At 38.0% G+C, this 22,141-nt stretch overlaps 1 long non-coding RNA gene across 1 annotated transcript; it reads right to left on the bottom strand.

Moving 5' to 3' along the window:
* Positions 1-11,951: 11,951 nt before the first annotated feature.
* Positions 11,952-21,274, bottom strand: LOC135733213 (uncharacterized). Its single transcript, XR_010526912.2, has 4 exons — positions 20,951-21,274; positions 19,794-19,958; positions 19,528-19,668; positions 11,952-13,099 (listed from the first exon to the last, which is right to left on the bottom strand). It is a non-coding gene; the product is annotated as an uncharacterized lncRNA (long non-coding RNA).
* Positions 21,275-22,141: the final 867 nt, after the last annotated feature.

Raw genomic sequence — 22,141 nt, 5'->3', positions numbered from 1 at the left:
TAATACGCATTTGCAAAAGACGCCTATGTAAGGTGCACAGATGACAATATTGAATCATTAATCGTTCGGCAGAGGCAGACTATTGAGGTCTGCCGGAAGATCTGGGTGGAGGTCTTCTCTCCCGAGTACATTATGCACCTCACTGCATATTAAGAAGAATAATGAGAGCTTAAGCAAGTTTTGGGAAGTCTCTAGGACAAGTCAAGTGCAAGCAAAAAGTTTCAAGGAAACAGAAGTTTGGGCACTGTCAGAAAAATGGTCCAGAAATGGCCCAAAGCTGTCAATAGGGAAATATCATTTAAAAAGGTTCTAATATGTAACATTTAGGTAGAGATACAGTAATGTGCAAAAGACTTAGGCCACCATGTTACCATTAGATCTATTGTTAGCAATTGTATAGTAATCATATATAATTATTTCTTAGTCTCTTTATTAAAATACCATCAGAAAATACATGAAATGTGTATGTAATATTAAAAACAGTATAAAAGTATAAGCTGAAGTGTCAAGTAGAGGTCTACACGGGTCCAAAAATTCCTACCCGAACCCGATCAGACCCGCAAATGTGCTACACTGAACCGACCCGGACCCGTCTGTTGTTTTGAAAGCTGGACCCGGACCCGACCCGGACCCGTATATTATTTAAAAGCTGGACCCGGATCCGACGAAGACCCGTCTATTATTTAAAATCTGGACCCGAACCCGTCCGGGAAGACACAGACCCGACCGGCAAATATTCTTAGCTAAATGTTATTAATAAGTCAATAAACAAGTAGCGAAAATTAAACTTTTTGTCTTACCCATAGAAGTTAGTCTTCTCCCTCCTTGTACCTGTCTGTGTGATGCACAATCCTTATTTCCAAGAAAGTTCCATCCATGTTATTCCTCTCTTGACGATTGAATTTTTTAATGCTTATTCCAGCTTTTAAAGTCCACTTTACAGTCATGGTGATTAATAACGCAGTTTTACATCGGGTCAACTTGCTTAATAATGTTTGCCCATTTGAATTATAATAACGATTGCTCGTTCAGTGCCATGGCTGCTTTCGTTAGCTTTGCTTCTTTGCTATCATCTATGTGCTCTTTGAGTCGCGAAAACTTTAGATATAAGAGCAGCAAGACGGTCAATTTATAATATTATTATAAAAATAAGAGAAGTCAGTGCAAAATGCGCGGTACGGCGGAATAGGTCCCGCCTTCTAAATAAAAGAGCCAATTGTCAAAGGTAAAGTCGTTGCGTCTCACTGCAGAAGCTCCTGACTGGTAGCCAGAGAAACATTACAAGAGCGCATGCGCGTTAGCTGCCTGGTTGGAGCAACCAAATATAAACCTTTTAACGCAATTTTAGCGTCATAGAAAAAATTTATGCGACAGTTCATCTAAGTTTTTGTTGCTGATTTTGAAATATTTTATTTAAATGTGAGTGTGTGTTCTCCGAGTCCGATTGACCTCGGGTATTACCCACAATGTTAAACAGACCCGGGACCCGAAGTAATAGATTGAGACCCGACCCGGACCCGGCTGATCATTTAAAATATAGACCCGAACCCGTACGGGTCCCGGGTCGGGTCCCGGGTCTTCGGGTCTCGGGTCTTCCGTGTAGACCTCTAGTGTCAAGTATTTCACTTGAGCAATAGCAGGCAGTTGCAGGATCTCTTAAACCTAAATGAAATTAAATCCTAATTTCTAATTCTAATCGAATGACTTCAGGACTTTAGTCTCCTCAAAAAAGCTCAAGATGTGTTATATGCCAAGAGAGGTCACACTAAATACTGACTGATGCTTGAAGAAGACATTTATTCTGAAAATTGTTTTTGTTTTGTTGGCCTAAGACTTTTGCACAGTACTGTTTGTATACATTTGGTATTAATATTGATGTAAAAATATGCACTCTTTGGTAGCAGTATGCATCCCTGAGGTACTTTTATGAACTCTTTAGGTCCAAAGGTTTATTTTTTAAAAGGGTACTGCCCCAGTGACAGCTAGGGATTATTTTTTGGCCATCTGACAGTGTGGTGAAATAAAGGTTTCGTGGGTTGAGAAGTTTAATTTTATAAAAAAATCTGATCTTTCTAATGTGGGCACAATTTGTTCATGTTATGTAAATAAACATGCTTGAAAGGTTCCTCACAGCAACCATTTTTGGTTCCTCAAAGAACCTTTCAATCAAAGGTTCTTTAAAGAGCATGCCTTTCATATGTTTATCTCCTAAAGAACCACTTCCACTACAAATAACTTTTGTGAAAAAGAAAGGTTTTTGGAGGTTAAAGGTTTTTTATGCAACCAATGGTACTTTTACAGATCAAAGAAAAATCTTTAGTTTACCAAAATGTTTGTAGTACCTGGAAATAACTATTCTTAAAGGCTCTGAAAAGGGCCTGAAAAGAAAACAACCTCCTTTCTGCCATCTTTGCTAACAGGCAGTTTGTTCAGGTCAAAGATGTTGCAGAATGGTGTAGTTACAGCATTTTCAAGTAGAAGCTAACCAGCCCTTGCTAACCAGCCACACATTAAGCCCTCAATTTTATCCTATCAACCTAAGAAAAGTGAGAAGGAAAGTGTTCACCATAAATCACAGTTCTGCTTTTGCCAGACTGAAACAATTAGACTATTATGGTAATGATAATTATCTGGATATTTTTGTTGAACTATAACAGTGTTTCATTCTCCGCATGGAGAGCCACTCAAAGTTACATTTCTTAATCAAGTTGAATTACTGGCAGTGTTTAACCAAAATTGAAGTCTGAGTCGCTCCCAAGTAATGAAATAAATTTTCTGACGTGACCATGCAAAGCATTCTTGATTCAGAAAGCAGCTCTAATAAATCAACACAATTTATGGTCTAAAATTTTTGTCATAGTGAGGAAATATAGCTTGTGCTTACAAAATCAATAAAAGGTCCCTGATGCTGTGGTCCTCTGACACAAAAGCCCATACTCCAAAATGTATAACAAAACAAAAGCAGTTCCAAATAAAATAGACCACCATCATCAACATGCAGAATGTTCTTCTCGTATCTTCTTATTAATTTAGTGATCACATAAATGGTCACTTCCTTCTTTACTCCACTGTACTATACTGTAAACTGGGATAGATCAGGGCAGGAATAACAACAGGATGTCCATCAGAACATTATCTCTTCCCAGCACTTGAATCAACTGAATGCAAGCGAGTCTCACTGTGTCACAGAAGATTGATTGCTCTGACACAGACAGACAGGTCATTAAAGTGATTGACAGCTCAGCTGGAAGTCAAACTAAAAAGGGAAAGATGATGTTGATGGGTGCTCTGAGAGCAGACGTTTAATGCAGCTGAAATCAAATGTTTTTTTTCTCTCCATCATAAGGTTTGCTTCGATTTATTTATAGACCAGCTCGGCTAGCTGACACACAGCTGGTAGTATATACTAATGAAAGGCTCGGTTGTCACTACCTACATTAAAAAAACGCGGCAAAAGCAGTGATTGAGGTGAACGGTTGATGGACATTTGTAAGAGAATGAAATTGTGAGGTACGCTTGACCTGCATGTGAACTTGGGCCATTTCACGCAACTTTAAGAAATTGCCTTTCCCACTGGAAAACGCCTCAAAACCTTCTCATTACTAGACCTCTCATGTTTCACCTCCATGATCTGCAGTTTTTAAAGCCCCCAGGCTGCTTGTGAAATGCATGCATAAGACTGTGAGTCTGTGGGTGTTTTTTTCCTAAATTTTTTACATTGGTTTACCGCAATTTTCCAGGTGTTGTTCAACATCCTATAGAGTAAGAAGCAGCTCTGGTGCCTAGTCAGTACAGTGTGACAAATGTCTATGTAGATCCACAGTGGTCATACTTTACTCACCAGTGAAGGTGTTTAGTTAGTGAGCACTCCCATGACTGCAGGGGAGAGAAACCGTCTTGACAGGTTCGGCCAAAATTAGTTTTTATAGGAGTTGAGGAAACGTTAGTCTGTGGAGAGAAAGAAAAATAATGAGAGCAGAGGGAAGAGCGGAAAGTATGTCACTGAGATGGCCTGAGGGGAGAAGAAGCGTTGCTCTGTCGCTCCAGATCGGTGTCCGTCCTTCTCTATCAATAACCTTCATGTTAAACCTAAAATGATGTATTCACATACCAAATTAATTAGGAAACAAGCCCATTTCGTCCTTGGCACTGATTTTAAATAAAGTTAATTTACTTGTGTTTAAATGTTTTTCTCCAAATTGACCACATACCCATACCACAGTACATCTCACTATCATTACAGTAAATGTTTTTTTTAAAAAATGATCACACTTCTCATAAGTGGCATGAAATATGTAAGCCTCAGTATATTTCTTAACAAAACAAGCCAATACCAAACGCAGCCCCAGACCCAACATGCATCGTACCTCCAGTCCAGAGTCACTAAGTAAATTAATGAATACATTCCGAGTGATATAACTTTATTTCACAACCATTAACAGAGTTCCTCTCCAGCCAAAGACTCCATATCAGTTCATTGGATTGTTAAATGTAGTCATGCATTATGCAGTGGGATTAATTGAAAATGGCCACTCTGAGAAGTAATGGTGGGGGCCAGTACATTACGAGGGGTATGTGGAATTTCAAAAGCAGATTTTACAGAACGGCCCGTCAGGGTCATAACACTGTCGAATTAATTCATGGTGGGTAGAGAGCGGCGTGTGTTTAGAGCAAATGCATCGAATGTTGGATAGAAAGCAAGGTGTACTGTTCTGGGAAGGCAGCTCTAAAAGGAAGTGCCAGCAGTTCCCAACAACTTCAAAAAGCCTTTTTAATGTGAGAGCCTCTTGCCACAGCACTGCACAGAGGAGAAAAAACCTCACCTGAATGTTTAATGATGAGAGAGGTTATGTTCTGGAAGCACGGAGGTGAAAGATCAAGAGCTCTTAAGTGAGAACAGAACAGACATTTCTATGAAATCAGCGTAAAGTAAATGGTACATTCAGAACTTAGATAAAACCTGTTGATGATAGCTTAACAGAAGGAAAATAGTCATGAATACCATCAATCTGGAATCCTCGGGCTGGTTGCACCAGCTGGGTGTAAACCGGTCGTAAGACTTGTCTTGATGTAAAATGCAATTTAATTCGGACGTAGAATTTATACCTGTTGCACCATGTAGGTGTAGCACACGTCTGAGACTAAATCTTACGTCCCTTTACTAAATTTTAAGGGTAGGCGAGGATAAAGTTTTGACTTATTTCTATAGCAAAAATAGAAGTAATGAAATTTGTTGAGACATTGGCACATCTAATGCACAGGATACGCAAGCAGTGTGACTTCATGCTTGGCAGAATGAGAGACTGCACCAGTAAATTCTTATATATCATAAAATACCTAAATATTTACAAAGACACAGTAGAGAATGTTTACAGACATGTTCAATGATAGTAATTCCATTTTGTTGTTTATGAAAACTCCTTTCTTTTGGAAACTGCTCTCATTTGTGTTATCTGTCAGAGCTGTGATCATGTCTTCTGATGCAAACTTTCAGAGGTACTCCAGTGGTATATGAAAGGAGATTCATCATCATAAGTGATGTCAATAACAGAAATATCAGTCTTGAGACTGATAAAATTCTTGTTCAGACTATAATACTTGTCATAGGGCAAGGTGTGTGTTCTTGAATGGCTTGGTTTTGTTGGCGTCATGTCCACATTATCATCATATGGGCAGACATAAAGTTTTAAATTCATATTTTATAGTTCAGAGGCATCACCACATACAGGACCTCCTCATCAGTTATATCAGAGTCCCATCTCAAAGTCACCTTTTCCAGATTTGGAAGATATAAATGACATCATATGCATTGTAGATAAGACAGTCCTGGCTAGTAGCATTCTGAAATTAAAAACACACTGATTATTTCCATGTTTATTAATCTTGCTGCAAATCAATTCCAATCACACTATACACTCACCTAAAGGATTATTAGGAACCCCATACTAATACTGTGTTTGACCCCCTTTCGCCTTCAGAACTGCCTTAACTCTTTCCCCGCCATTGACGAGTTATCTCGTCAATCTGCAATATCGCTATTATCCACCAGGTGGCGCTCTTCCGCAACTTATAAAACCCGGAATGAATTGGCCTAGGGCAAACAGCTGTATGTCTGTGTAAGTTTTAAGGATCGCTCTGCATCTGATCTCCATCATAAGTCCTTCACAAAAATGGAATTATCTCAGCTTTTTGCTCAAAATTTGGTGTTTTTGATGAAACCTACACATATTTGAGAGGTGATAAAAACCGAACACATGTAAGTAGGATGAAACTGATTTTTTGGTTTAAAAGCAGAGGGTCTGTTCTTTTATTTCATACTGTATATATTTGAAAAGGAGCATTTTCCGGAAGGCATTAAACTTTTGTGAAAATCATGAAAAATGCTGGCGGGGAAAGAGTTAATTCTGTGTGGCATTGATTCAACAAGGTGCTGAAAGCATTCTTTAGATATGTTGGCCCATATTGATAGGATAGCATCTTGCAGTTGATGGAGTTTTGTGGGATGCACATTCAGGGCAGGAAGCTCCCGTTCCACCACATCTCAAAGATGCTCTATTGGGTTGAGATCTGGTGACTGTGGGGGCCATTTTAGTACAGTGAACTCATTGTCATGTTCAAGAAACCAATTTGAAATGATTTGAGCTTTGTGACATGGTGCATTATCCTGACTCTACCATTTGAATGTCTCAACATAAGTCGAGACTCATCAGACCAGGCAACATTTTCCCAGTCTTCAACTGTCCAATTTTGGTGAGCTTGTGCAAATTGTAGCCTCTTTTTCCTATTTGTAGTGGAGATGAGTGGTACCCCGTGGGGTCTTCTGCTGTTGTAGCTCATCTGCCTCAAGGTTGTGCATGTTGTGGCTTCACAAATGCTTTGCTGCATACCTCGGTTGTAACGAGTGGTTATTTCAGTCAAAGTTGCTCTTCTATCTGCTTGAATCAATCGGCCCATTCTCCTCTGACCTCTAACATCAATAAGGCATTTTTGATCACAGGACTACCGCATACTGGATGTTTTTCCCTTTTCACCCCATTCTTTGTAAACCCTAGAAATGGTTGTGCGTGAAATCCCAGTAACTGAGCAGATTGTGAAATAATCAGACCGGCCCGTCTGGCACCAACAACCATGCCACGCTCAAAGTTGCTTAAATCACCTTTCTTTCCCATTCCGACATTCAGTTTGGAGTTCAGGAGATTGTCTTGACCAGGACCACACCCCTAAATGCATTGAAGCAACTGCCATGTGATTGATTGATTAGATAATTGCATTAATTGCATTAATGTATTTGGGCAAACAAAGCCTTAATATGTAGCTTGCCGCATATGCACACACACAAAACATCTCTTAAACTTTTGTGACAATTCAGCAATGGTCCTGAGCATCGTTCACACTAACCCAGGCAATTGGACACTCCTTATTGTCAAGCCCTGATTTGGCTTTTATCCAAAGTGACTAACAAGTCTATTACAAGGTATATATTTTATCAGTATGTGTGTTCCCTGGGATCGAACCCATAACTTTTTGAGATGCTAACACAATGCTCCACCATCTGAGCTACATGGCAACATACCACTGAAGTTAAAAAGTAATGTCCGTAGCATTTAGTGTCTGACTTCAAGACAAAATCAGGCATAAGGGTGCATACAGGGTAAAGGGTGCATACAGGGTAAAGTCACCATATGTCATTGTGTGAGTAACAGAAATCTCTATAAAAATAAAAATCCTTCACACACCAGCAACCAAAATAATTACCAAGGTACACAGATAGTAGGAGCATGGCAGCACAAAACAAAGGAAACAGAGCTTCACACTGAATTTTCCATGTGATCAAGGCAATAAAGTTCAGCTAGAGTAACTTCAGAGACAAGAGAGAATCTGTTCATAGTCCATTCCTAGACATTTGATTTCAAATATGGAAGAAAAATAATGACAAAAGTTTTTGAATTAAAATAGCCTGTTGAATTGTACTACCTGAAAAAAAATGCATTGTATTAACCGTACTTGAATTTTAATGCATTGTATTTTTATGTTTTTGAATTAAAACAGCCTGTTGAATTGTACTACCTGAAAAAAAATGCATTGTATTAACCGTGCTTGAATTTTAATGCATTGTATTTTTAGGTTTTGCATTTTTAAGGGCTGAAATTCAACATGCGTGTATATTTTCTGTATTAAAAATTCAATAGTCCACATTCACCTTTTAGATTTCACTTTAAAATATTCGGTCTGTTTAAAAATACAACGTAAAATATTCAGCAGGCAAGTTTCAGTCCATTTAAATTCGCGTCCAAAAATTCAAGTCCAAAAATTCAGTCGTACAGATTTCAACATTTAACATCCGGGAACTGCAGGAAAAGCAGTAGAGTACCGAGTATAATCTCATCTGCTGTTAATCGATCTGGCCAGCAGGTGGTGCACGTGTTCGCCAAAACTTTGTACATGTAAGATGATTTATCCACTGCAGTGATGAATGTTGGCTTTTATGTTCAGTTTTAGTAGAACAACTGTAATACACTCATACAGAGAGTGTATTGTTTGGTTATGTTATTGACAGGATACTAAACGGTTTTTAAATGCCATATAAATTAAATAGGGCCTTTCTGCCTGCTATTGGCTTCGTTTCTCAAAAGCTAAGTTGATTGTAGATTTTATTGGTGGCAATCTACCATCTTCTTATGCCTACGAGAAACGGACACGTTTTTGTAATTCTTCACCTCAGTTTATAAACCATACTCGGATTATTGAACTGTTCAAGTTACAAATCGTGCGCGCGGATTAATAAACCATACGCACAATTAAACAATCAGTGCTCTCAGATTTTCAATCCATATCCACAAATTCATAAACAATAAATAAACAGTGCACACGCTTTCGCAATGGTTTTGCAAACTGAGTCCACTACCGCAGAGGTCCCCAACCACCGGGTCGTGGACAAGTTGCCACCGGTCGCAAGAACATCCTGAAAAAATGTGTATAATAGCTACGTTATAGTTTAATCAGGTGTTTTGTCCTTACGAGCCGACTTCAAATAACATATCAATCCACTTCTATACAGGGCCGTGCTCACTCTTTTTCTTTGTCTCTCTCTCTCTCTCTCTCTCTCTCTCTCTCTCTCTCTCTCTCTCTCTCTCTCTCTCTCTCTACACCAGCGCATCGGCGATCACATTGCTGTCATATAAGGCCGTAGCCAGGATTTTTCAAATACCGAGGACAACCCCTACATTTTTTTTTATTATTTATATTTTTTCCATATTACAGAATAATAATAAACACGTCCAAACTACAATAGCACAAATGTAACTGTGTCTGTGAGAATTTTTGTTGGTGACTAAAAGCATCCAAAAAAATCAATGGTTACATTTCATCATCTGAAGTCACCCTTTCAGTGGCGGATGCAGAACGTGACATATGGGTGGGCATGGATTAAGTCCGGGTGGACCTGAATCTATGGGTGTCACTTTTGAATAAGAAACTATAACAAGTCTATAAAATTCGTCAAAACTTCAGGAATCACAAGCGTATTGGTGAGAACACCCGAACTGCACGTCACATTTTTGACATTATTGATATACTTTAAATTGTAATGCAACATGACATTAATTAAGCCTTTTTGGTTAAAAAAATTATTGGGCTGTCATATAGCCTACAAAAAAGAACCTGCACACAGTGACAAGAAATATAAATGAACACAAAAAACCTAATACTTTTTAAAATAGCCTATTAAAACTGTTTAAATAAATTAAGCTACTAAATGCTTAAAATGAAGCTTCACTCTGAGCGAACACATACCTTGACGAAGGCTATTTGCCGATACGTTGGTTATAATAAATAATTTTTGCAAGTGAGTGTGCAGTCACTATTTTGTGTTATAAAATAAAGCTTCTAACATCATATTCTCTTCATACAAATCACTAAAAATATATTTTCGTTCTCACATATTTAAGTTAACTTACTAAATAAAGAAAGAAAAAGGGAATTGCTAGAATAATGTTTGACTCTGAGGTTAAACGAAATGACAAATAAATAAACATTTAATATACTTTTTGATGACCATAAGAAGCGGGTACTCGTAAAGAGCGGAGCGCATTTCAGACGTGAACACGAAAGGAATAATGGGTTTAGTTATGCTTTCACTTCATTTCCTGACAGTTTCACTTGTTAGTGGGGATAGTAATAACTAACAAGATGACACCGAATTACATACAATATAATTACCTAACTAAATCTGAGAGAATGCAAACCCATTACAATATTTTTTCCTCCGACGGGCAGGGCGCAGATACATCTTTGTAGCCCGACAGGAATTCGCCATAGCCCCGGGACAGTTAGACATGGATACAACTTCATATGGTGTATTTTACCTATTGCATGTTATGTTAAAAACAGTAAAATTATAAGTAAGCCTGATAACTAAAAACTATTATAAAGAAGTTGAATGTTGCGTTATATGGTTCTAATGAAAAAAATATTCCCGAGCAGCTTTCAGCCATGATCACTTTGAGAACTTTTTTTGCAAGCAAGTGGAAAACGTATTTTGAATAACAATGCGTTATAAATATGTGCTGCGCGCTTTCCTCTCAATAACATAAACACACAACAATGACAGCGGGGTAAAAAATAGAAAGGAAACATCTGATCACAGTGATGTTGTTTGATAGCCTACCAGCTCTCTAACTCAGCACTAAGTCACGCCATGTTTATTGCTACACTTTATACAATATAGTCTATTGCTTTTAGCAACAAATAGCCTATCATAACAACCTATAAGCCTACTGTGTAATTGAGACATTCATTTAAGAAATGCATTAAAAGCAGAAAGAATAGGCTGCGGAAATATAGTGGGTTCACTATAATCCACACCACAGACGTTCTTGGTTTGCTTCTTATTTATTAAATCGAGGCAATTGTTTGATTAAACATTGATTAATATTAAGATACAATTTATACAAAACGAAATTCACTTTAAAGAAAGTCTTTCTACAAAACAAACCTATGCAGGGCTCGCAAAATCGCTACCCCGACGTCCCGAGTATTATTTTTTTTTCATTTCTGATTGGGCGGGTCAGCTGTCAATCTGGGCGGGCCCAGGCATTATTATAAATGAAAATTAGTTTCATTTGCGATATCAAATGAATGTCTTAATTTTATTCATAAAGTCATACCTTTGCAATTCTTTGATCGATTGTGTTTTAGAAGTACTGTATGCTTGAACTCTAATGACAGCAATGTGATCGCCGATGCGCTGGTAGAGAGAGAGAGAGAGAGAGAGAGAGAGAGAGAGAGAGAGAGAGAGAGAGAGAGAGAGAGAGAGAGAGAGAGAGAAAGAAAAAGAGAGAGCGCGGCCCTGAAGTGGATTGATATGTTATTTGAAGTCGGCTCGTAAAGGACAAAACACCTGATTAAACTATACCCAGATAGCAAAAATCATCTGGCCCAGATCTGGCCCGGACCATTCATAAGTTCTGTGCCAGATCCGTAAAACGGACCTGGGCCGGTGTCTTTTGGCACAACGGGCCAATACCGGCACGGATCCGTTTTTACACATCCGCACCAGCACTGGGCCACCTCCAGACCAGATGTGTATGCCTTTATGTTAATTTTGCCATGTGTGGGCCAGATCTGGTCCAGCTCTGTTCTGGATCTGGTCCAGCTCTGTTCCGGATCTGGTCCAGTATCACACCATATCTTACCAGCTCATCATTTAGAAACACACCGCACACTTTCTCTCTCTCCTTCAAGCTTCTTTAGCTCACATGCATGATTAAATATCTTGTTTTATGCTACTGATATTTTATTTCTAAAGTGTTTACATGAAAGTCTTAGACAGCAAAAGTTTAATTATTGATCTAGATGGACAGTTACTGTACTTAAAACTTTTACTGTAAAATGCCACCTGATAATCTAGTCAGCAACTACTTCCCTATAAACATACATTCAAAATAAAATTAGACAGAGTGAATGTGTTCAAGTCCTTAATACATTTCTATTTATTTATCATATTAAAACAAATACACATAACAATGCAAAAACAGTACCACTGTGCATCTTTTCTTTAATTTTCATCAGTTCTGAACACATATCAAAGTTCCTATAAACAACTCAAAGCAAAAATAAACCTTGTGAATTTATTTCACAAAATTTGATGTTTGGAACAGAAAAGAGGCCAAAGGAAAAGGAAAAAACAAACCCAAAAAAGTTCATATTATGAACGGGAAACACATTGTAATGGTAGCTAGAGGGTGAGGACATGGAAGTAAAACCAACAGGGTTTATATTTACAACGCAAGTCCATATGATGAATAGTAACACTACTTGAGAGTAACAGATAAATGATGAACACTTTCATTAATGAAGACAACAGTAGATAGACGACGACAACGGCGATGATGATGATGAAGACAATGCAAAATGACAATGATAGTAATCCAAATAACAAGGAAGAGCGTTAAGGCAGTATAATAACTCAGAGAAGAGGTACGTTTAACAGGACTGGACGGGAAATGAATGAATGAATGAACGAATGAATAAGAAAGTCCTTATATAGCATGATCAGGTGACTAGGAACAGGTGACGGTGATTAAAAGTCATGTGGTGCAGATCTTTGAGGGAGAGTGAGTGAGGAGCCTGGTGAATCCATGGCCATTTCTCAAGGTCAAAAATACTTCCTTGGCAGGACTAGTCCTTACAAGTCACTTCCTTCAGAGGCTAGGCGAGGCTCCTCTTAAGCATTCAGAGAACACGTTAAATGGAACAGGCTAACAAGTGCACATCATTGCGTCAATGAAAGGTGTGCTTTCGGTGCTGTGCGCATAGGATTGTGGGTGATTTCAGCGCGCGAAGGATACACATATGCATCCTTTCCTGTATATGGGATATTTCTCGAATGAAGGACTCAGTCCTTGGCTGAAATTCCGAGGATCCTCGACATTGGAACAGTCTTTTGACGGACTTCGATGACGTAGCATCCTCGAAATTCTGGCTTCCGAGGATCCTTCCTTGACATTGAGAAACGGCCCATAACACACATGAAGAACCAAACAGGAAGGGTAGGAACTTCAAACCACTCTATACATGCCTTTTAACTTCCATGAGACATCTGCAAACAAAAGACCAAGAAAAAAAGCTGTTAGTTTTGAGTTCCATTGAAGCAGCGTTAAGAACCAGACTATTGATTCACTATTAATGGATCTACATAGAATAACAACTCCCAGACATCAACATAGTAGTCTTGTTCAAGATGCACCAGCGCTGCACAGACCAATCGGAATGTGACAAAGTTTTTATTATAGTTATATAGATGCTTAGAAAACATAGGTGAGGATAATAACATAACAGTGAAGAAAATAAAAGAACAGCAAGCCAGGAAGAAGAGGCATGTGACAAAGTACCCTGAGAGCATTTGGAGAGAATTTGACTCATTGTGCTTTTCAATTGCTCTTGCATTACTTAGATGTCATACGCAGATCGGTCTGTGCAACATTTATGCTAAGCAATTTCTTATGAACTACTGTTGATGAGTTATGGTAATATGTTTTAGACAGTTGTAAGAATGCATATTTTTTCTTACTTATCTAAACTAATGAGCAGCCAGCAACTGCGATTGACCATTTTGCAAGATGTAAACAACACTGGTCCAGAAACACTTCCTGTTTCAGTTTGTTTTTTATTTCACATATAAAGAAAATACCTTCAAGGTGTTTGTTTAACTTTTTGATTCAGTTCTATATGTTGTTTGTTCTATTTTATCCCAACATTTATGTAGTGTTAAAAAACTGAAACATGAAGTGCTTCTGGAAGTTTTTATATCTTGCAAAATGGTCTATAGTAGAGAGCAGACATTTCAAAATATAAGTCACTGTGTACTTTAGGCTTGTTTATAATTAAAAATGTAAACATTATGGGCCAGATTACCAAAATGTGGCAAATTGTCATGTGATTAACAAAAAAATCCTTTAGATTATGACCAACGCAATCTACCAAGAGCAGCGCAAATAAACATTGGGTCGCAAATAAGCAGAGCTGATGCTCATCAGGTGCATGGCGACACAGGCACAACTTCACATGTAACCAGAAAAAATGTTAGGGGAAAAAATCTGAAATAATGCTGTAAACTATACATTGGAGTCAGTTGGTACATACTAGGGATGGGAAGATTCCCAAAATTCGCTCAGTGCATTGGCATAAAAAGGTAACGATGCGACACATTAGTTTAAAAACTGTTAATTGGATAGAAATTAGCTTTTTTATTGCGTTGCATCGTTTCTAACATATTTTGCATGGGTAAAAAACAGATTTATGTATAATTATAAGTAGATGTGCTATACTTTTATTATTTAGAAAGTGACCAATATTTTGAGATTGCTTTCTGCTCTCTAAACTGTTGCTTCGTCCTGCTGACTTATCACCTGCTGATGTATCGCAACACTGCGGAAACCAAGGCATGTCATGAAAGTCACGTAGAAGTTGGTTTGCATGCAGCTATAAAACCCAAAGAAGTTGTCACATAGAGCATAACATTGTTAAAACAGCAACTGCTTTCTGCTCATTAAGTTCACAGCCTATCTGCTGAAAGCACCTTCCTTTGCCGGCAAGTTATTGTTTATCCCTAAGAATCATTAAATTGTTTCACTGTTAAATGTTTGAGTTGAGGTTTAAGAGGAAAACTTTTAATCTAGGCCTGTTTGTCAAATGTGTTAAAAGTCTGAAGGTACTCAAGTTAATTTATAATTTGCTGTCTGAAACACAAAAATAAATGTGTATCATATTAAAGGTGCAGTGTGTAATTTTTAGAAGGATCTCTTGACAGAAATGCAAAATAATATACAAAACTATATTATCAGGGGTGTATAAAGACCTTTTAAAATGAACAGTTATGTGTTTATTACCTTAGAACGAGACCTTTTTATCTACATACACCGAGGGTCCCCTTACATGGAAGTCACCATTTTGTGCCACCATGTTTCTACAGAACCCCTTAACGGACAATTTTTTTTACTAAGTTGTCACCGATGATTACATGTTTGTCCCGTGGCGGCTACCATAGCTTCTCTATATGTTTCAAAAGCGAGGGGTGAGCAGTGGACTAAGCCGTTGGTTGCAATTCACAACCTCACCATGAGATGCCGCTAAAATTTCCACACTGCACCTTTAAATTGCATAGCATAATATATTTTTTTCATTGCATCACACTGCATTGAATGACATCGTGCTGAACCGAATCAAAAACGGACCTCACGGCATCATATCGCATCAGTATAGCTTCTTACAACGGTATAGCTGCTTCATATGCATCTTTAAAGGCAGGGTATCTGATTTGATCTAGAGACATTTTAGTTATGCTGGTGAAAAGTCTCCTCACATCCTGATAGCAATCACTGTGTTAAGTTGTTTAAATATATTTGTAGAAGTTTATGTCATCAGTGAAATGCGTAGGACCAAAAAAATTTCAACCAATCATAGATCTTGGTCCGAACGGATGTTTCCTTTTTTGTCCCTCATCCGTAAGCGTAATTTGAATGCCACCCCGCAGCCTGTTCACGCAGACACAATACGTCATCGGCGCGTTCACGTGTGCTCACCTCCTGGCTGTAAACAGAGGGGGAATGGCAAACTCTTCTGCTTCTGTGAAATATGTTTTATAACAACAACAGCAAAAACGGCCTGGATCAGCAAAGAGCAAAAACCCAAATTAACATCTGTAACTTTACTGCTTTACCACGAGATGCAAAATGCTGCAGGAGGCAAAGGGTCTGAAAGGGTCGTTGCACTGTTTATTTTGGTAAGGTAGGTACGCGATATGATTGAATTGAGATGGATTCAGATTTTCTACTTTGATGAAACATTGTGTTGCTTATGAAATTTGTGTTCGTTTATGGATTAGTGTAACGATATAGTTACTAGGTCTACAAAACCGGAAGTGTGCTTTAACAAACTACTAATTCTGATGTAAACCAGTTGTTTATGTTGGTTATTTTGGTAAAACTACTGCAAAGTTTTCTCACTGGTGAATGAGACATGAGATGTGACCGTCTGATCTGTGCGTGTTCATGTGTTTTGGAAGAGGCGTGACTTTGGATGGAGATTTTGAATCGAGGGTGGGATCATGATTTCATTGCTAGTCGGCTACCGTTAGCATTTTTTAAAATTAGATACCCTGCCTTTAATGTATTGCATTATAGCCTATGCATCAAGATGAACATCGCATCTGCCTTAGTTTTGGATGGGATCTGATCCAATAATACTTCGGATCGGATATCGGGTTGATCCGGACCTTCTTGCCGAATTGGGTATTGAAATAACATGGCCCGTCCAAATCCGATACTGTGCGTTACAGTGTTGTTTTCGTCAACGATGACGATAACGAAATGATTTCGTTGACGCACCTATTTTTTATGACGCTAACGCGACGATGACTAGCTAAAAATGTCTCTAAGGTGACGAAAACATGACGAGACGCTTTCGAGTTTTCGTTGACGAGACGAGACGGAACGAAAATGAATGTAAGTCTGACGTTTACAATGCATGTCATTTCTGCATATTTTGCGTGAAATCTGTCTGTTTTTAGCTAAAAAGTATCCGCAATGCTGCCGTTTCCTCTCCTTGTTTTGGGTCAACACAGTCACGCCCACCACCCGGCTGCCGCCATGCTGCGCACGCGCACCAGATTTCAAACAACAACACCAAACATGCGGCTGTGGCGAGTTCGAAGGACGTTGCGGAGGCGCCAATAAACGGAAACGATGAGATGATTAATGGACATACTTTCAGTATAATCCATCAGACAGAAAAACGGAATGCATATTGGGAGACGACGGTAAATGTGGCCACAAATAGGGCAAGAATGGGAAGAATACCACCAACCTCAAGCGGCACCTGAAGGCTCATCACGCTAATATTTTTTTGTAAAGGTAACTAACCAGTCACGCTGTTAACAATCATATACATTTTACTCGACATTCGGCTTGTGACACATTTCATGGTAAGCTTAAGGTTTTACATGTATCTACTTGTCAAACCTAAGCCCATTTCCTATACTTTTTGTGGTGTATTTAAATAAGGCAAGGCACGCGTTTCTCAAATTTATAAGTGAGGTCTCAGCGTAACACACAAACTCAACATGAGGGTATATCAGGCTCAACTTTTTTGTTATGACATGCGCAGAAGGCACATCAACTAAAACAATGGCAAGACCTCAGGGAGAACCTTAATGCACATTTTAATAGTATTAAATACACCACACTTTTTAACCTAAATTAATTTGTTAAAAAATACTTTTTTACTAAAATTGACTTAAACTTGACTAAAACCTTTTTGCGTTTTCGTCGACTAAAACTTGACTAAAACCTTTTTGTGTTTTCGTCGACTAAAACGTGACTAAAACTAACAATTTCATAAGTGACTAAAATGTGACTAAAACTAAAAGCATTTTCGTCCAAAAGACTAAGACTAAAACGAAAACTAAAAGGGCTGCCAAAAACAACACTGGTGCGTTACTCGTGGTTGCAAAGCAAAATCCCCAATGTGAAATTAACAGTGTTTGGTGTGTATAAATAATCCACACCCAGATGGGTGTTAAAAAACACTGAATCAGTTTTAAAGTTAATGAGATAATGAAGTGAATTTTTCCTGTCTTTAACTTTTTATCTTATTGATTAATTTCTGGAGAAAATCATACTAAAATAATGAAGAAAGCAAAAATATTAAATAAATGAAATCCCCAGAGTTAAATGAACACTTTCATCATCTCTGTGTGAAAACTAAAATTACAGCTTGCTTGCAGCGCTACATGAATGATAAGTTTAACTTCTAAAGAACTGCTGTTAATCTGGTTAATAAAGTAAGTCACTATTTTGCCGATTAGTGTTTCCTTTAGTTGGGCACTTGGGTCTTGAAGTGTAGTGTTAATCTTCTTCTGTTTATTGTGACAGTGTGTTTATATAGCACTGTTAGAGCAGAGGAAGATGAGATCAAAAGACTTAAACTGTTGATATACTAATTATTATGAAAGCATAAGTATTGTGATTTAATGATCTCACACAAAAATAATCGTTGAATATAAGCATATAATTTTATGATCTGTCAACCCTGTGAAGCTCCTGTGAAGTCCAACAGTGTTGTAAAAATCCATATAACCTTAAAGGAAAATACCACAGTTTCTTAATATTTTACTATGCTCTTCTCTCAACTTAGATTAATTAATACATACCCATGCTTATTCAATGCGTGCACTTAATATTTGTACAGCGCGTCATGACTGTGTTAGCATTTAGCCTAGCCAAATTCATTCCTTAGGATCCAAACAGGGATGAATTTAGAAGCCACCAAACACTTCCATGTTTTCCCTATTTATCATGTTTTCATGAGTAGTAACACGAGTAAGTATGGTGGCACAAAATAAAACGTAGCGATAAAAAATGAGAACTATATTGTATGGCGGAAGAGCACTTAGTTTGGAGCACTTCGACCATACTAACTCATGTAACTACTCATGTAACAGTCTTTAAATAGGGAAAACGTGGAAGTGTTTGTGTGGTTTCTAAATTCATCCCTGTTTGGATCCTAAGGAATGAATGGGGCTAGGCTAGTCTAAATGCTAACAGATTCACGACACGCTGTACAAACATCAAGTTCACGCATTGAAAAAAGATGGGTATGTATTAATTCATGGGACTTGGAGATTTGTCAGGTTTCTCACAGGTATTGACGTCATCGCCTATAATACATAGTAGTCGATCAAAAAGCCAATGGCACATCTGTCTTAAGCTATATTGTTTTATCTCTTTTTGTGTCTACAGAACCTGTAAATATAACATCAGTTTTTATTTTCGCAGTTTCTCTGCCAACTGCTTTAGTAGAGCAGAGAATTTTATGCGTTACTTTGCCCAGTCATATGTTCACTCAAAAACTGACATTATTAATAAATATTTAAGAAAACTTACATTCGTTGAACTTGTATCTCATTCTAAATGAGTTTTTTACACTTGACATAATATCCTCCTGATTTGACCATATTAAATGCAGATAATCCATCCACACGATAATGCAAAAGCACGCTATCAAGCGCTGTCAAGTGCATGCCACACCAGCAGACGGGAATATAACCCAAATCGTGTTCTGCAATATAGTGAGATAACTGAGCATCTATCTGTATACATGTTAGAAGCCCTGTTAGCACAGTTATTATTAGCAAGATATGTCCGCCATTGCACAGAATCATCAACAAAGCAGTCAGCGGCGCACAATCTTGACGTCAAACACAGTGGATAACGGCGCACACTCTGACGTCGCAAGGCAAAACTCCCGGTTTTACTCTCTACACGACACCACTGTAACCGGGGTTTCTTAAAAAGCTCACCCTGGCCAGGGTTTTCAAATATGCTCGGTTTCAGTGCCCTGATACTGCGGTTTCGTGTGGACGAACGGCCGAACCGTGTGAAAAAACGCACGGTTATAAAAATACCCGTGTGGACTAGGCCTAATAGTTTAAAACACAAACTGCCAGTGTGCTACTTTTTTTATAAGTACCTTATTTAATGCCTCTTTGGTATCCGCACGCTCTTTCCAGCCACCACCATGGTCAAAGGCAAGATGAAACCAACGGTTGGTGTAAGAATCCAAGAATTCGCTGCACCAGTAGCCCACAGGACTGTTTGCTCCTTACAGCTCCTGTTGAGAAAAAAAAGTGTAATAAACTTCTCCATTTTCTACAGACTTCTTCTGTAATGTAAATTAGTTTAGGAAAAAAACTGGAATATCAATGCTTTTAATATTAATTTAAAGGGAAAGTTCACCCAAATTTTAATATACTGTTGAAAAACTCTCATGCCATTCAAGATGTGAGTATTTTCGGTAGAACAGTAAAGATGTTTAGCTGAAACGGTGGTCCTCATCTAATACAAGTCAATGGCACGTCACTTTGGCCACGTTCACACAGCAGCAGAATACGGTTGTCAGTCCTGTATAAAAAAAATAATTAATCCATGTAATGTACTACCACTTTTAAGTATGACCTCTAATATAATATTGAAGATCAAAAGACTGGAGGCTGAACTTATTATAATTTACAATCAAACAATATTTGATTTTATACTAATCATTTAATCCTAATTTGAAGGTATTTAAATACCGGTAAGAAGGAGTGATTAGCAGGAAATGACAGGGGTAATAGCTGAATTTTTAGCATTACTCTTCATTGTCAAATAATATTTCAGGAATCATTTTAATATGCTGATTTGCTGCTCAAGAAATATTTCTGATTAAATGACAGTATAACAGTGAATACATTTATCATGTTACATAAGATTTCTATTTAATAAATTTAATGAATGTTGTTCTTTAAACTTTTTATTCATCACAGAATTTTGAAAAAAGTATCACCATTTTCACACAAATATGAAGCAGCACATTTTAAACACTGATAAATGATTCCTGAGCAGCAAATCATATGATTTGAAGGATCATGTGACACTGAAGTTCAGTGGCCCGGATCAATAGGGTCTGTGAGGCCATAGCAAGCTTGGTTTAACATTAACGATAGCTTAATAACACGAGGCACATTTTAAAAGTAAAAAGTAAATAATACTGAATAATAAAAGTAGTGAAATTCGTCAATATACATGTAATTTTACAGCTTGTCTGGCCCTCCTAACGTAAAAGCTAATACTTTTCACAACCGATCTAAGCAATAAATCAAGTTAATGAGTAAGTTACACAACATAATAAAGAAATGAATTCAATAATAGCAGTTTGGACACAGTGTTTCTTAATTAACGTTACATAATTTTAAAATCTTCAACCGTCTTCACGCCCTCTGATAACGTAAAAGTTCGCTAATACTTTTCAAAACCGATCTAAAGAGCACAAAACCATTTTAAGGCAAGGAGTACACAACATAATCAAAACATTAATACATTAATAGCAGTTTGAACACACTTTGTTGATTAATTACCTTGGAAAGTCGTGTGGGGATGTAAGAGAGATCAAACTGTGGCCACCTCGATCCTCTTCAAAAATCCAGACGCGCGCTCGTTTCCACGGATACGGCCCGAATCTGCTTTGCGATTGTTGTTCCCGCCCAATAATACCCAGCTCGGTCTGGATCTGTATTGGAGCAGTACAACGGAGCTGACAGTAACGCGGGTTTGCCGGTTTGTAGACGGAACTCGCAAAATGAAACCCAGCCCGGTCTGAATCCGTATTGGAGCAGTACAACGGAGGTGACAGTAACGCGGATTTGCCGGTTTGTAGACGGACCCGCAACGGAGTCACCTGCTGTCTGTTAACGTAGCTATACACATTTTTTCAGGATGTTCTTGCGACCGGTGGCAACTTGTCCACGACCCGGTGGTTGGGGACCTCTGCGGTAGTGGACTCAGTTTGCAAAACCATTGCGAAAGCGTGTGCACTGTTTATTTATTGTTTATGAATTTGTGGATATGGATTGAAAATCTGAGAGCACTGATTGTTTAATTGTGCGTATGGTTTATTAATCCGCGCGCACAATTTTTAACTTGAACAGTTCAATAATCCGAGTATGGTTTATAAACTGAGGTGACGAATTACAAAAACGTGTCCGTTTCTCGTAGGCATAAGAAGATGGTAGATTGCCATCAATAAAATCTACAATCAACTTAGCTTTTGAGAAACGAAGCCAATAGCAGGCAGAAAGGCCCTATTTAATTTATATGGCATTTAAAAACCGTTTAGTATCCTGTCAATAACATAACCAAACAATACACTCTCTGTATGAGTGTATTACAGTTGTTCTACTAAAACTGAACATAAAAGCCAACATTCATCACTGCAGTGGATAAATCATCTTACATGTACAAAGTTTTGGCGAACACGTGCACCACCTGCTGGCCAGATCGATTAACAGCAGATGAGATTATACTCGGTACTCTACTGCTTTTCCTGCAGTTCCCGGATGTTAAATGTTGAAATCTGTACGACTGAATTTTTGGACTTGAATTTTTGGACGCGAATTTAAATGGACTGAAACTTGCCTGCTGAATATTTTACGTTGTATTTTTAAACAGACCGAATATTTTAAAGTGAAATCTAAAAGGTGAATGTGGACTATTGAATTTTTAATACAGAAAATATACACGCATGTTGAATTTCAGCCCTTAAAAATGCA

The sequence above is a fragment of the Paramisgurnus dabryanus genome, chromosome 15 (assembly GCF_030506205.2).
Source record: "Paramisgurnus dabryanus chromosome 15, PD_genome_1.1, whole genome shotgun sequence".
Taxonomy (NCBI): domain Eukaryota; kingdom Metazoa; phylum Chordata; class Actinopteri; order Cypriniformes; family Cobitidae; genus Paramisgurnus; species Paramisgurnus dabryanus.
This window is presented reverse-complemented; position numbering and strand designations above follow the sequence as displayed.